Raw genomic sequence first — 14048 nt, 5'->3', positions numbered from 1 at the left:
TATATGCTAGAAATTCTCCTATCAGGAAGGAGAGGGGTGAGAGGCATTGGAACCAGTGGTTCATTCATTGTAACTATTAGATTTAGCAGGACATGGGCTGGTGAGATGGCTCTGCAATTAGAAGAGCTTGCTGTCAATCTTGACGACCCGAGTTCAATTCTTCGGACCCGTGCGATGGATAGAAAGAACTGACTTCTACGGTTTATCCTCGACCCGTAGACTGTGGTGTGTGCATAGACACCCAGACATGTACACTCACAGACACTGGGGGGTGGGGGTGTAGAGAAGAAAAGGGGGGGGGGACAAGTATTTGTATTTGTTTTAATTCACTAAGACACAGTTGATATTTTTAAGAAGGCTCCTTGGCTCCTGGCTGTGCTCTCTGAGTGTGTTTATCCTCGGAGTCATTCTCCATTTCTAGGAAAGGTGGGCTGTGTTTGCAGCCTTGGCATTTTCTCAGCCTATCTTCTTCAGGCCGAAGCTTGAAAACCCAAAACCCCATTTCTAACTCCTTCTGTGTCTATTGCTTGTGGTACGACATGGAAATCATTTTGCCAATATAAAACCTTTATATGCCTCCTGTAAACCTGACTGGGATCCGTGCCATCAGAGCAAATCGATACCCAGAAGTCTCTGAGGTGATCTGTTCTTTGCCTGGGTTTCTGCTGAGAAGGCAATGGGACAGTGTCCTTACAAGTGTTTTGGTTTTCAGTCTTTAAGGAGTCTTACATTGTAGCCAGGCTGGCCCAGAACTTGGGGCAATCCTGCTGTCTCTGAAGCTCTGGGGGGCTTAAAGCACTTGCCCAGCCTAAGCCTTGGTTGTTTCTGTTTTGTTTGTTTGTTTTGGTTTTGTTTTGTTTTGTTTTTAACCACCCTTTGGCTTCATCTTTATGTCATTGCTTTGCTTACACAGCATGGGTCTGTTCTTTGCCTGGGAGTCACATCTTAGTTTTCGAAAGCATTTTTCATATAAAAGTGTTAGAAAATTTCCACTCACTCTGTCTTATCTACTTTTAACAGTGTTTCCTTCAGTGATTACCTACTCCCAAGTTAGATTACCACATGACTCCTGAGTAGGATTAACACATGGCTCCTGAGTCAGATTACCACATGTTTCCCGAGTTAGATTACCTCATAGATTCCATTTCCATGCAAGGTATTTCCACGGCATTCCTAGTTTGCATTTATGAAAGCCACTACCATTTCTAAACCTTTTACTACTATGTAGCAAGAGCTTCCCATTCTCTACTTTCTGGTAGGATCTCCCTCACTTGATTGCTTTGGGCTTTCCTAGGGGTTTCCTTAAAGGCCACCAGTCTTTACTAACAAAATCTAACTTGTGTTTATTTCACTCATTTTTTTGTTATGTTGTCCAGACTGGCCTTGAATTTGTTATCTTCAGTCTCCTGGGTGCTGGGATTATAGGTATATGACACCACTATTCATAATGTCAAACTAACCCTCTGCCCAAAGCCACACACACACACACACACACACACACACACACACACACACACACACACCCTAAGTCCAGATCTCTGCGTACCCCTTCAGGGTTTTGTTACAGTTACATCTAACTTCCAGGAAGAAATACTTTCATGCTCCAAGTTGACTTTCTCTCTCTCTCTCTCTCTCTCTCTCTCTCTCTCTCTCTCTCTCTCCCTCTCTCTCTTTCTCTCTCTCTCTCTCTCTCTCATATACATACATACATATATATATATATATATATATATATATATATATATATCCATTATTTTGTACTTTTGGGATGTTTAGATTTTAGATTTCAGGGAGGTAGTCTGGCTTATAATTGGTGTTGACCGGTAACCAATGGTATCTGCCCTCTTGACTTGGGTTCCACACCCTGCTTCCTGAGTAGCACACTCAGTGATTAGTGAGGTAGCTGGCTGTTGCCAGGCTCTTGCTCCTAAAGCTACTGAGTCTTGTGGTATAATGGAAGTTTGTTTCTTCCAGAGCAAACAGCTCTAAGAGAGCAGCCTGCAAGTCTCTCTGCCTCCTTGTTCCCAAGGCCGTGCCCTCTCTTCCATAATGTCTTCTCTAGAACTAAATAAGCTAAAATAAAGCCTTCTCCCTCAAATTGTGTTTGCAGAGGGGTTTTTATCACAGTCACGGGGAATTAAGACCGTTTACACCTCCTTTGTCTTTGCTGGGTTTCTTCTCTGCATCTTTAAGCTCTAAGAGTTTGAAAACATGGGAGTTGACTGTGTTAAGTTCCATGCGTCTGAAAATGTCTTCATGACTTCTGCCTCGGATCTAGGACTGTACACCCACGGTACAGCTATAACTAAAATGTGAATGTGAGCTGGGTGCATGCGGGCAGAGTTTCCCAAGTTGTAGGCTCACTTGCAGAGTATCAAGGAATGAACCAATTTTACTCCTCCATCTCTGACGATGACTCTTCCGTTCTCTCAAATCCCTGGCGTGGGAGGGGCGAGGCCGGTCTGAGGGCCTCACAGGTTACAGCACTGAAGGTCTTGAGCTTGAGTCACTCTTTGCATGGCACCAAGAGGATCTTTCCTTCTCTTTAACACAGGGTTTGTCGCTGCAGTCCAGGGTTGCCTGAAACTCATGTAGCCCAAGCTGTCCTTGAGCTCATAGGTGTCCTCCTCTCTGCCTCTTGAGCTCTGGGATAGTAGGTGTGAGTCACCACACCAAGCTGAGTCTTATGGCCCAAGTTTGCAGCCCAGTTTCTCCAGAAACAAGAAACCTCTCCTGCTGCTCAGGCAGAGGTGGGCAGGGACTAGTTACCTGACTCCTTGGGGTTCAAGAGCTCAAAGAAAGTCCCTGTTTGTCCTCTCCCACCCTACCCTGAAATCCCCTGCAGTCTGCCGCCTTCTTTTTCTTCTTTCTTCTTCTTCTTCTTCTTCTTCTTCTTCTTCTTCTTCTTCTTCTTCTTCTTCTTCTTCTTCTTCTTCTTCTTCTTCTTCTTCTTCTTCTTCTTCTTCTTCTTCTTCTTCTTCTTCTTCTTGCCTAAATTAACCCTTCATCTGCTGTTCTCTTCTCCCATCTACAGATATTCTAGCATCTGATTTTTTCCTTCTCCATTTCTATTTGTTTATTTAAGAAGGGCTGGTACCCTTCTTAAAATTTGTATTTTTAAAAGCAGGGGGCTGGGGATTTAGCTCAGTGGTAGAGCGCTTACCTAGGAAGTGCAAGGCCCTGAGTTCGGTCCCCAGCTCCGAAAAAAAGAACCAAAAAAAAAAAAAAAAAAAGCAGGACTCTGTCATTGTTGTTGTTGATTTCCCTATGTATAACTGGTTAGTCCGGGTGAACGATTTTAGCTTGGGAAACAAAAGAAGAACGTAATAACTCAAAAGAAAGTAGACTCACGCTATAACCAGTGCAGACATTGTTGACCAAAGTGACCATGCTCTTTTGCACCGAGTCTTCTGCAAGGTGAACCTTTGCCCCTCCACTGAACAGAAAAAGTGTGTCCCTTCCCCGGCACCCAGCCCAGGTCCAGGCATCTGAGCATCGTGGCCAAGGGAAGCAGATGGTTTTGAAGAACTGATTAATCTTTCTTCCCTCTCTTCGGCTTCCAGCTGTGGTTCATGCTCCCTTTCCTGGCATGGAGCCATTCCTTCTGAGTTCTTTAGTTCCTGGCAAGATGTCAGGAGCTCGGCTATCTTTTACTAAACCTCTCTGGTCACCAGCTTCACGTTGCTGGCCAACATGCTTTATAGAAAAGTTGCTGTGAGGTTGGGACCTTCACCCACTGTGGAATAAAGCAGCAGACTTCTTCATTTAGTGTCTTGACCGGATTGTATGCTGAAAACGGTCAGAGAAAAGTAAACTCTAGGAAGTCCCGGAAGTCTCTCAAGGTGGCTGCTAGAGATGGACCAAACAGAGAAGCCACTTCTGGGGCTTTTAGTCCCTGTTTCACAGTCACACAGTGCATCATAATGGATTGTTGACTCTTAGGATAGGAATCTTGCAAAGGGTTGGCCAACTTTGTTAGCCCTGAATTAGTCCATCTTTTTTTCCCCTTTAATTTATTTAATTATTCGCTTTAAATCCTGATCCCAGCTCCTCTCCTCCCAAACCTCCCCTCACATAGCCCCTCCCCCACTCACTCTCCCCTTCTCCAAGAAGGGGAGACACCCTTGAGTGCCAACCCACCCTGGCATATTAAGTCACTGCAGAAGTAGGCACATCCTCTCCCACTGAGGCCAGACAAGGCAGCCCAGTTAGGGGGGACAGGATCCACAGACAGACAACAGAATCAGGGCCAGCCTGCCCACTCGGGTTGTTGAGGGACCCACAAGAAGAACAAGCTGTACATCTGCTAGGTGGGGTGGGGCTAAGTCTAGCCCATATATCCTCTTTGGTTGGTGAGTCAGTCTCTGGGAGCCCCAAGGGTCTAGGTTAGTTGACTCTGTTGATCTTCCTGTGGAGTCCCTGTCCCCTCCAGGTCCCTCAATCCCCCCTCCAACTCTTCCAGAAGGCTCCCCAAACTCCATCTAATGTTTGGCTGTGGGTCTCTGCATCTGTTTCAGTCAGCTGCTGGATGGAGCCTCTCAGAGGACAGTTATGCTGGGCTGAATCAGTCCATCTTGACATGGTTTGGGGATTATTAGCTTCTAAAAATCTCTTTTCTCTCTAATCAGGGTGTTTTGAATCTGAGTTGCGCATCCAGGAGGCCCTGGGAGCATCATCATACGGATAGCACTTTACTCTGAAAGATGCTTAGAGTCCACGTGCTTGTATTTCGAAAGTTCTCCAGGAGGCATTAGTTAAGAATTGGTCTAAGGAAAGTCCCTGAAGTTGAAGAGGCAGAACAGTGTCCTAATTATCAAAGAACAAAATCTTTGGACACCTGGGCGTGGGTCCTGGCTTGACTAAGTTGCTTCTCTCGTTGGTAGGGAGACCATATACTTGGCCATCCAAAGGAGGACACATAAAAGAGGAAGATATTAATTGCATCAGGACAAGAGGCATAAATTGGAACTGTCTGGACAAATCGGTCACCTAACTCATTAGTCAAATGAGTGGCTGGAGCAGATAACTTTGGGATCGCTTCCAGATTTATGATTCCATAATTCATGATAACTGGGACAAGTTCAAAGTATGTGTTCATTCCAAGTGCAGCAGGGCAGAGTTAGTGAGGTCTGGTCTCCAGGCAGAGAAGCTAAACCAGGACCATCTCCAGATCAGAGGCCAAAGGACATACAAGGATATATAGGGGACATAGCCCACAGGGCCATGTGACCTTAATCCAAAGGCACAGGGTGGCAGAGGCAAGACCTCAGAAGGATTTGTAGAGTGCTCTTGCTATCAGGGCCCCGAGGATAGACATCAATGCTGGGTGAGGACTGTTGACATTTACATATTTCTGGGTCATATTCCAATATGGTAGGCAGAGACATTTACACACAGTTCTGTAATCTTCCAGCCAGCTATCCAAACAATCTGTGTGTCTACTGCTACATGGCACAATTTAAAAGCAAAAAAAAAAAAAAAAAAAAAAAAAAGGTGTGGGGGGATTTAGGTTAACTCAATGTTCCAGCTAATGATAGATTAGTATATAAATTAAACCATACACACATTGCCGAATTTCTAAAACTCAAAGTGGATGATCCACCCACTGCAAAATGCTTTTAAGTTTTGCTTTCATGTTTTAGAAAGTATTCGGGGGCTCTGTACTGTCTTGTATGAAAATGCAGCCCAGTAGAATCTATGGTACCGAGAATTTTTGAACACAGGAATAAACTCTGGGCAGTTTGGCTTCGATAGCCCATTTCTGCTCTATTATATGTTGGTGAGATCTGGTTCCTATTAGACAGAGACACCACAAAGCCAGCACTTTATAACCCTGGGGACAGGGGGATGAAATCACTTGTTTGTGAAGGTTTAGACATTAGTGGAGTTAGCAAAAGGAATGAGGGAGAGAAGTGGGGAGAGGGAGATGGGGGGCAGCAAACCTACCGAGAGACCAGAGAAAGAGAAAGGAGGGGAGACAGTGCATGTGGGTGAATAAAAATACATATATGTGCATTTACACACATGGGCGTGCATGCAGGGGAAAAGGAAAATCCAAGGACAGGATTTTTAGGGAGAATTCCAGGAAGTATTTACACTAGAACACAGGGTATAGGGTGGTTCACATCAGTGCTGAAGCTCCCTGGATGGACCCTATCCAGTTCCTATCATGTAGGTTACCTCAGGGTTGTCATTAGAAGGCCTGTCATTGATGGAAAGGTTCCCACCACTGCCCTGGGATGAAGCCAGCCGATTGTGAGCAGCTCGACTCTCACAGCTACGGCAGCATCGTGACTGTCAGGACCCTTACTTGCATGGTCATGCAATCCCCATACCCCATGTGCACTGAGCTATGCATATGCTTAGCCCTGTGTCATGTGAGCAATAATACGTGAACATGCTTAGCCCTGGATTGTATGCTCAGTGAGATGTGCACACGCTTAGCTTATGTTTAGAATTCTTCTGGCTATAAAATGTTTTCCCTGCTAACAGATTTTTATCTTTGACTAAGAATGGCGGCAGGGATAAGGGATTGCTGTTGTCATTTTCAGAGACATGTGGAGAGGGGAGTCTGCCCCTGAGGGAATGCAAGTGGAGAAGGAGCTGAGAGGTTATCTTTTGGCTCATTAGGGAACATCTCGGAGTGAGGTAGCCAGAATAGCGTGTGAGAGGCTGGAGTCTCCAGGGAAGGCTTTGAAAATGAATAGCGATCACTTGCTTTTACCGGAGGGATGCTGAGTGTGTGGACTTTTCTACCCTCTACTGTAGTCTTCTACACAGTGGACTGGGGAAGGCCCTCTTTGGGCCAAGGAAGTGCTTGTGGTGCAGGAGAGAGTAGCCGAGACTGACACAGAATAAAATGGAGCTCTGAAACAAAGGACAGATAAAGATTGCACACCTACGGCTAGGGCCCTGTATATCACTCCTGGATGTTTTAGAAGGATGATGTATAAAAGTATATGACTTTTATATAGTGAATAGTAAAGTTAGGACACTTCTAGGTGAGCAGATTAATGAGCTGAGAGATGACAGACACTAAAAGCATATACGCAGTCAGGAAAGGAATAGGCAAATCAGCCCACAGCGCCCGGACTACCTTTCTCCACTCCCATGTTTTGCTAAGGAGAAATGTCAATCCCGAGACCTGCTGTCTAACTAGCCTGGCCCCAGTTTTCACCTTGCAGGCCCATGGCTGAGTGGAATAGGCCTGGGTAAGGGATCCCTAACCTTAGACCAGCCAACCGTGACCTCGATTGTTATTTCTTGGTTTGCTGTCCTGGTTTTTGTATTTGTTTTAGACAGCATTTCTTCAGTAGCACTGTAGCCTAGGCTTTCTGTGGATTCACCATGCAACCTTGGATGGCCTCAAGCATTGAGACCCTCCTATCCCGGCCTCTTGGGTGCACAGATTACAGGCTTGGCCCACCGTGCTTAACTATTTTGATTTTATTCAATTCTGGATGATGCTAGCCAAGACTCTCTCCCTTAGATTCCAGTCTTAGAGAATCTTACCTCACTCAAGATTCAGAAAGAGCTATTCTAGAGATAACCCAAGACAGTAAAAGAAAGAAGGAAGGAAGGAAGGGAGGGAGGGAGGGAGGGAGGAAGGAAGGGAGGGAGTGAGAGGGAAGGGAAGGAAGAAGGGGAGATATTTAGTTTCAGGATAGCAGAGGGTCCAGTCCTACTAAGAGTCAATGCTCTAATTCTGTGCCAAGGACACTGCTATGTGTTCACCATGCCATGCCACATATAATCTTTAAATTCAATCAGCAGGGCAGCCACCACACTTCTTAGCTGTGTCCTACAGAAGAAGATACTGAGTTGAGAGAGGCTATACTGAACGGGTAGTTAGGCGGCCCTCTGCCTCTCCCATACCTACCGCACAAACACTCCTGCCTCACACGTGTCATGTTAAATAAAAATCACCTCTTTATCTGCATGGCTTCTTTGTCTACACTGTGAACTCTGGGTCATTCATTTTTCAGTCGTCTGTCTGTTGGATGATTGGAAAATTGCCATCCTGGTCCTTGGCTGTCTGTGTCCTCCACAGGATTTTTTCCTGCCTTCCCCAGGGCACTTTTACCTCTGAGGGTTCTTTCAAACCTCCATCCTCAGGGAAATAAATGGTTTTGAGAGTCTTCTCTTTTCTCCAAAAACCTAAAATTTGTTATGTAAATGTGTAGACCTGTATTCAATGCCTCAGTTGTCTTTCTCTGAACGTAGTTCATCTTGGAAACCAGGAGGGGAGAGGGGAAGACAAAGAATTTGGATTCAGGTCTGCAGAGTTCAAGATAATTTGATGGAACTTTGTTGGTTTTGAAAGAACCAACACATCTCAACAAATGCCAACAAATTGTTTCCTATAAGCATGGTGTCTTAGGGTTTCTTTTTGCTACAAAAAAACCACTATGATCAAAAAGCAAGCTGGGGAGGAAAGGGTTTATTCATCTTACTCATCTACATTGCTATTCATCACCAAAGGAAGCCCGGACAGAAACTCAAGCAATGCAGGACCCTGGAGGCGGACACTGATGCAGAGGCCATGGGCGGATGCTGCTTACTTGCTTGCTCCCCTTGGCTTGCTCAGCTTGCTTTCTTACAGAACCCAGGACCACCAGCCCAGGGATAGTACCACCCCCCCATGGGTTAGGCCCTCCCCCATTGATCACCGATTGAGAAAAATGCCTTATAGCTGGATCTCATGGAGGCATTTTCTCAGTTGAGGCGCTCTCCTCTCTGATGACTCTAGCTTGAGTGTCAAGTTGAACACACCTAAAGAGTTGGTAGAAACAACTGTAGCATCCGGGGCAGTCTGTTTAAGGCCTCACTAAATGAAACCCATTTCTCCCTTATGATTTGTATTTCCACATCTAGTTCCCAGAAGAAACATCTCTTCCAGACACAGATGGACTGAACAATGTCACCTGCAATTTGTTAATTGTATTCTGGTCCTTGAATGACAACTGGAGATTTAACTTTTGATAAGAAGAAGCCTCCTTCCCCTCAGCCAAGAAACAATGAAAAATACCCAGTACTGCCCGCATCGGAGCATGGAAATGGAGCTGTCTTCTTAAAGAACGAATGTTGACTGCCCAGTGGGTCTTGTCCATTCCATTTGCAACATGTTGGCTCTTGGGAGCCCTGTGTAGTTGCTGATGGTGCGTCATACTTTGTTAGAGCACAGAACGCCAAGCCGAGAGCCAGTGAGAGATTCTGCATTGGCAGACAGTGACCTAGCACAGATTTGCGAGATGTGACAGTTTCAAACGCCCTGGGCCTCATTGATTTGTCCTTGTCCTGTCTGCAAGATCTCATGTGTGAATGCTTTAGAAGATTGCTAGTGGCAAGACGATGAATCTCGTCGAGTGCTCTTTCTTTTGAGAATAAATAGCTGTGGAGTCTCTTCTGGCCTGGCCTCTGCTCATCTTTTCTGTAGGCGCTGTGGGGGAATAAAGGAGCATCATGTCTCTCCAGCTCCCTTTATGCAGACACAACCATCCCTCTCCCTCGCAGCTTAGAATCTTCAGTTTCCTGTTTCTTATTTGTTTTTAAGAAGACTAAGAATGGACTTTATTTCTTCAAACTTAAACTTTATTTCTTAAAAATTAACCTGTCTGTTAATTCTCATCCCATCCTGATACACCCTCTGGGGAAGACTCTGCCCAAACCACAAGCAGTCAGTTGTCTTATTCATAAAAGAGAGGAGATGTCTTAGTGATTTGAAGAAGACTACAGAGGTCTAGAAGTCAATCAGCAGACAGAAGCCACACAGCTTCGTAAAAAGAAGGTGACTCTTGCCTACCTCTGATGTTTACCAACACTGTAATCTTGTACAAACTGCTTAGATTTTCTAAGATCACGCATGCATCTATAAAATATGGGAAATATTGCAATTTATCATGCAGAGCTGAAGCCCCAGACACTGGTGACGCAGGGCTTTCTCACAGTGCTTGGCACACAGACCCCTCACTGTTATAAGCCCTGTGGTTCACCTCATCATTATTACACTCGCAAAGAGGACTTCTGATGGAGCTGGGAACCTAGGAAGCCATTGTCCGGACCGTAGCTCCCTCCGCCCCACCCACCTCCCCACTTCCCGTTCAATTTCCAGTCCTCTAGTGCTCCTTATAAGGCACGAGACTTGCAGTCTTCTCTCTCCACTTAGATTCAGGGAGTGAAAAGTGAAAGAGTTTGATGAAGACTTTCTCTGTGTAATTTATGGAGTAGGCTGACTTCACCGGTGTCTCTGAAAATGCTCTGGGCTGAGTTGGAGAAAAGATAATAGGGACATATTTTTTTGAGGAAAAATGTTCAGCAGGCTGCACTCAAAGAGATTGGACCATCTTTCTCCCTTGAAAAGGCTTTTGTGAGGAGCTGAAGACGAGCCACGAAACAAGTAGATCCGTCACTTTGGCAGAATGTTTTCCGAGAGCCCCTGAGCACCGAGTGTGACCCTAACCGGCAATCTCTGCTTATCTGAGACAATTTCGCCCGAGGAGGAAAGTGGAGCCACTTTTGATAGTCTCAAGTTTCTTATTAGGTGTAGACCGAAGCCTCAGGCAACTTCTGAGAGAACGCCGTCACCTTCCGATTGCTTCCATGACGGTTGCCTTGTACAGCTTATCAATATGCTTCTCCTTTTTTACCCAGCATGCAACTGTCAGGGCAGCAACTTGCAACCTGATTCTCTGGCTTAGCGTTGTCCTCCATGCTCTTTCGCAGTTGACCTAGCTTACCTGTCCAGCTGTTGTAATGCTCTGCGACTGTGGGCTTTTCTTTTCTTTTCTTTTTTTTTTTTTTTTGGTTCTTTTTTTCGGAGCTGGGGACCGAACCCAGGGCCTTGCGCTTCCTAGGTAAGCGCTCTACCACTGAGCTAAATCCCCAGCCCCGACTGTGGGCTTTTCTTACAGGAAAGTACAAACGCGAGCTGATTTGGGTGAAAAGGCGTTAGGTGTACATCAGAATAAAACTGAGCTCTATGGAGTTCTCACTGAGTGTCACGCATGCTGCCCAACGCCTTTTACCATATATTAATGCGTTTCGTCACCCCTTTAACCCTGTGAGGTAGATCGTACCAAGCTCTCCATTTCACAGATGGAAAAACTGAGGCAAGAGAGGTTAAGTGACTTGCTTAGTTAAGTGACTCTGGGCTGACACTGGAACTAGACTAGGCCTAAAGCAATGCTCAGCCACACGGTGCTTGGAGCAGGATACTGCAATGTCTTTGTTTCAGAGGAGCAGCTTGTTTCTCCTGTATGCCTCATTCTGCCTTCCTAATGGCTGGACTTCTGTATCTCTCCAGAGTTCCCTTTTCTGCTTTTCCATGTTTTAATGGGAAATGACATTTCTATGCAAATTGCTTTTACCAACGCCAAGTGCTGGTTTCTTGACCTCTGCTCCCCACCCCAGTTCTATTCTTTAAGTTTTTCAGGTTTTTTTGGTCTGGAAAGTTCAGTCTGAATCCATGAGGATGTGTCTAGACTTGTCAAAGCTCCAGGTTTCCCTGGGACTAGAGAGCCACCCACTGTATTCGCTCCCCCCTTAGGCCATGGTGTCTTTGGAAACAGAAGAAACTGATGACGCCTGTCTGTAATGATTCCGAATGGAGACAATGACAAGAATCACACCCAGGTTAGAATGAAATTTTCCGCAGCTATTTTCTAGCTTGCTCCAGCTGGTTACAATCCAGATAGTGCCTTAAACAAATGGTCTGTGTGCATGGGACGGACGGACCTGTCAAATGTCTCATCTCTCCTCCAATCAGATCAGGGAGGGACTGTATCTCTAGGGGAATGGTGGATAAAACCTCCTTTTAGCTGTGGCTCTGTTTGTTTACTCTCTGGATGAATTCATACTGCACAAAGACTCTGGAAGGATTGTTAATTACCCCCGTAATCTAATTTATTGCTCGAGGCACCCAATATGTCCGATACCTTCGATAATGTTAATTTTATCCTTTTGTGAGGCTGAGCCTGGTATTCACAGAAAGCTGTAAGCTGTAATTTATTTCTCCCCACTTGCCTTCTAAATATTAATTCTACTGAAAAATGATTAAATAGATTATGTAAATCATGGTCATTGCATCCACTTTAAAGGTTAATCCTGTCATCTCGTAACCAGATAATTACTTTGAATTTGTTCCCAGGCGTTAATTCTCAAGGAAGTCAAGGTGTGATGGGTTACAGTCCTCTGTGAAAGAGGTCACTGTGCGCCCATCCATGACAAAACTCCAAACAACAAACCTCAAAGCTGTGGGAGACCAAGTTCCTTTAGGACACTGATGGGCTAAATGCATCATGGGAGCAGAGGTATCTTCACTCCAGAATTGTAGAAAATGAACTCTACTGACTGCTATAGTTTGGGTTAGCATTCCTCTAAAGGCCCATATGTGAAGGCTTGCTCCCTATGGAGCATCTGAGAGATGCTGTAGACCTTGGAGAAATGGAACCCAGGTTAGCCATAGGTCATGTCCTGACAGTGACCAGTCTCTCTGTCTGCTTCCTACCTCAAGATCTCAGCACCTTCTTCAACACGGCTCCCACCAGGATATGCTGCCTTTGACAGAAGTCTAAACCCATGGGGACTGCCTTGTTTTGGACTTGAACCTTCAAATCTTGAGCAAAACAAACCGGTTCCCTTTACAGAGCTAGTGGCCTCTGCTATTTCACTGCAGTAGTGGAGAAGCTCTACTCCCTCTATAGCCTCTCTTCTTTCAGCCGTCTTACGTGTCACCCCACTTTCTGGGGAGCAAGGCATGCTTTGGTTCCAGGGGCTCTGAGACCATCTATTGCTTCAAACGGGAGTTTGCTCACCGTTCAAAAACTTATCAGCCAGGAGAGGACATGACAGACATTTTCACAGCCTTACCTGTGAGTTGCCATGATCTGACCTCAAAAACAAACATCTACCAGATGGTTGCCTCCACCCTCCTCTGAGAGAGCGAAGCACCCAACAGTCTCCCACCCTGGTGCAGGGAGGTGGCTGGGAAACTCTTCCTCTGAGGCAGCCCGTGAACTCTCCTCATGCTTCACCCTCCTTAGCCAGGGGGAGAAAGCAGAGATGGAGTTTAAAGCTCCCATGTATTTGGCCTTGTGAGCTTTCTCTAAGGAATGTCTTGTAAGAAGACAAACTTGAAGCTTTATGCAACATGAATATGTATTCGGCATGTAAGAAGAACTCGAGACTATAAATTTTTTAAAGTGACTAATGCTATAAATATCCCCAAAGCTATAAAAAGTGACAATATTTTTACTTAAAATCCTTTTTCCCACCCACTTTTGTATAATACATTTAAAAAAAAATGGACTGCCTAATTTGATCCCGTCTTCATACAGCAACAGCTTTATAATATCTCTGTGGGTAGATTAAGGAGACAGTTTAATGCTTCTCCTAGCACACAGTGTTAGAACGTGTTTCCTATCGTGGGTAATTAGGCTGAAGGAAAAACTCCCAACTTCACACACTGACATGCTGTTTTCAGTCCTGCTTCAGGATGGCGCCTATGACACAGGAATTCCGTTTCATACAATTGCCACCAAAGGAAAAAAAAAAAACACGCAAGGAGAACTAAACCTGAATATGTTGTCATTTAGCATATTCATTCCTGATGGGATACAACTTTAATTCTGGATTGAACTGCATCCTCTAGTTTTCCTCGAGTAATATAGAATGTTCCTAAATGAGGCTGGATCCCAGCATGTCAAAACTTATTTCTTCTCCACTGTTCTGGAAAATTCTCTCTCCCTGTTTTTGTTTGTTCAGACATCTGTGTGCGTGTGCCTGAGCACACAGATACGCAGATGAGCATTTCCTACTACAAGCATGTGGAAGAGGTCGGAGGTCAGCCTTGGATGTTGGTTCTCGTCGGCCACCTCGTTCGCTTTCTTGGCGTTTATTGCTGACCGCTCCGGCGTAGGTGGCCCTCAAGTTTCCAGGGCTTCTCCTGTCTCTGGTGGAGAGCTGACATTTAGAGACACATGCACCATATTGAGCCCTATGTGGGTTCTGGGGATCTGAGTATAGGTCCTTAGGCTTGTACGGGAAGCGCT

The 14048-nt window shown here is 45.3% G+C and overlaps 1 protein-coding gene and 1 long non-coding RNA gene across 2 annotated transcripts in view; both read right to left on the bottom strand.

Moving 5' to 3' along the window:
• Nucleotides 1-14048, bottom strand: part of Erich1 (glutamate-rich 1) — a gene marked incomplete at its 5' end in the record, with an annotated part of 52793804 nt that overhangs the window by 18458627 nt on the left and 34321129 nt on the right.
• Nucleotides 10815-14048, bottom strand: part of LOC102553697 (uncharacterized) — a 30781-nt gene continuing 27547 nt past the window's right edge. For both annotated transcript variants that reach the window (XR_015640396.1, XR_015640397.1), the window contains one exon: nt 10815-13948. This is a non-coding gene — a long non-coding RNA (uncharacterized LOC102553697). The remainder of the gene's footprint in view (nt 13949-14048) is intronic.

This window comes from Rattus norvegicus, chromosome 16, assembly GCF_021556685.1.
Source record: "Rattus norvegicus strain SHRSP/BbbUtx chromosome 16, alternate assembly SHRSP_T2T, whole genome shotgun sequence".
Lineage (NCBI taxonomy): Eukaryota > Metazoa > Chordata > Mammalia > Rodentia > Muridae > Rattus > Rattus norvegicus.
This window is presented reverse-complemented; position numbering and strand designations above follow the sequence as displayed.